The sequence below is a fragment of the Octopus bimaculoides genome, chromosome 8, assembly GCF_001194135.2.
Source record: "Octopus bimaculoides isolate UCB-OBI-ISO-001 chromosome 8, ASM119413v2, whole genome shotgun sequence".
NCBI lineage: Eukaryota > Metazoa > Mollusca > Cephalopoda > Octopoda > Octopodidae > Octopus > Octopus bimaculoides.
This window is the reverse complement of record NC_068988.1, coordinates 71,955,047-71,957,741: the sequence shown is the minus strand read 5'-3', so window position 1 is coordinate 71,957,741 and position 2,695 is coordinate 71,955,047. Positions and strand designations below refer to the sequence as shown.

At 38.8% G+C, this 2,695-nt stretch overlaps 1 protein-coding gene across 1 annotated transcript in view; it reads right to left on the bottom strand.

Annotated features, from left to right (window-relative positions):
- Nucleotides 1-2,695, bottom strand: part of LOC106884341 (glucagon-like peptide 1 receptor) — a 224,519-nt gene that overhangs the window by 220,674 nt on the left and 1,150 nt on the right. The window lies entirely within an intron of this gene.

The following is a 2,695-nucleotide window of genomic DNA, read 5'->3' as shown; positions in this document are numbered from 1 at the left end:
CACACACACACACACACACACACACACACACACACACACACACACACACGTAGTGGAGCAAAACTGAACAAAGCATTTCAACGGCAGTTTTTACGCTCATTATCACTAATAGTAATTTATATAATAATGGGACGGTAGGCTGATATATGTGAACGAATAACGCTCTACCATCCTCTCTTATTTTAGTCCACCATGCAAACATATTTCACTAATTGTCGAAGTTGTCACATGGGATCTTCAACTCGATCCTGAAAATGAGACAACAGGCTGTAGTATGCATACACTCACGCAGGTACAGACACTCACTCACACACACACACAGACGCACGCACACACAAGCACACAAACGCACACATATATCAGTCTCAAATTTTGATTGAAGGACAGCAAATTCGAGACAGGCGAGTAGTCGATTACATCGGCTCCAGTGCTCAACTGATACTTATTTTAACCCGTCCCGAAATGATGAAAGACGAAGATGACCTCTGCGGAATTTGAACTCAGAACGTGAAGACGGACTAAATGCTGCTAAGCATTCTGTCCGGCGCGCTACCGATTCTGCCCGTTTGCTGCCTTTCTTTTCGTTTAAAATTAATTAGATTGTCATAATATATAACTTGACATAAAATCTAATAGCAATAAATTCGTGTGTGGCCGACTTTACCTTTCTACTTTTCGGGGTCGATAGAATAAGTAACAGCTGAGCATTGGGGTCGATGTAATCGACGTACCCCTTTCCCGAACTTGCAAGCCTTGTGCCAACATTTTAAACCAATATTAAACGAGAGGAATAAGTATTTTGTTAAGGGCGGGCTGCTGAATAGCGCAACCGATCATTGAATGATGACAGGAATATCATAGGAAGGATCTGTCTCTCGTGTCAGCTCGTACCATGTTTTTTTTGTCTCTTTAGCTGAAGAGGTGATAACCACTCTGAAATGCAAGCATCCAACAATCTTATTAAGGAACGCTGCGGACTAACTTGGTGTGTTTACACCATTTGTCTACAACAATAAATTTTCTCCATCGCAGAATACAGTGATTGGCATTCTTACGGATTCGAATATGCCTCAAGCATATTTCGGCTGATAACAAGTTTGGAACATCACTGCTTAGCGCAGTCACTCTAATACACACACACACACACACACACACACACACACACACACACACACACACACACACACACACACATACATATATGGTACGTGTGTGTGAAGGGAGGGAAAAGGAGAGAGAGAAAGACAGTCAGAAAGAGAGAGGGAGAGAGAATAGGATACAAAATCAGCTTTATACAATATAAAGTTGTACAGGACAGTAAAAAGTTCACAGAAAAATGTTGGAAGTCGAACCAAATATCCTTGTCTACGTATACACGCTGAGAGTGAGGCGGTGTCTCATAAAAATTATAGACAAAATCACACACATACATACGCACACACATATATATAATCTTATCTACTCTAGGCATAAGGCCCAACAGCTTGGGGAAAAGGGCTAGTCGATTAGATCGATTCCAGTACGCAACTTAATTGGTCGACCCCGAAAGGGATGAAAGTCGACCTCGGCGGAATTTGAACTCAGAACATAAAGACAAATGATATAACGTTAAGCATTTTGTCCCGCGTGCTAACGTTTCTGCCAGCTCGCAGCCTTAATGCACATATATATAATAGAATATATATGTGCGTGCGCGCATATATATATATATATATATATATATATACGCCGGTGTGTGTGAGTGTGTCTATCTGTTTATTTGTGCGTGGTGTGTACTTATATGTATTCACTTATGTATTTATGTGTATAGGATCGTTAGTTCAGACTAGGAACATGATAAGTAGGCGTTATGTTAGAAAGTAGTTAAGTTTACGGTAATACAACTCAGCTGGGCGGCATGTATACCCACTTAGAGGGGATGACAATTAAAATAACTTGGCGGCGGTTAGATTAAAAAGTATCATATTACTAACTAGCTGGCATCTTTTACAAAACACACACTACAAGACTCGAATTGCAAGGGAGCTTCTGCGCACATCCCAATCCCTTTCAATATTGATACTTATCTTAAAAGGGAAATAATATATAAGATTATGATGTTCCGGTTGCACAGAAGTTGACAAAAATATGGGTTATTTATAGGTGGAATGTCTTTGCCCTGCGTATTTATGGATAACGTGGAATTAAGACAACAGGAGCCGGGATTTATAAACAGCAACAATATTCATAAACACTGTAAAATGAAATCCACCAATAACAATTAGAGTTACGAAAACAAACGAAATGTATGTAAAAAAGAAGTGAGAGAGCGTGTAAATTTAAACTATAAATGAAAAATTGCTAAATACAAGCCAACACACGTTCAAGAAATAGATGTAAATAATTTTAGATTTTAGAATATATAAATATACATACATACACACATGCATATAGTCAATCTCTCTTTCTCTTTTCTCTCTCTATTTCTCTTTTCTCTCTCTATTTCTCTTTTCTCTTTTCTCTCTCTCTTTCTATTTTCTCTCTCTCTTTCTCTTTTCTCTCTCTCTTTCACTTTTCTCTCTCTCTTTCTCTGTCTCTTACACACACACGCATTCATACATACATGTACGTTTGTGCATATGTATATGTACTTGTGTGCACCTATATGTGTGTGTGTGTGTGTGTATGTGTGTGTGTGTGTGTATGTGTGTGTGTG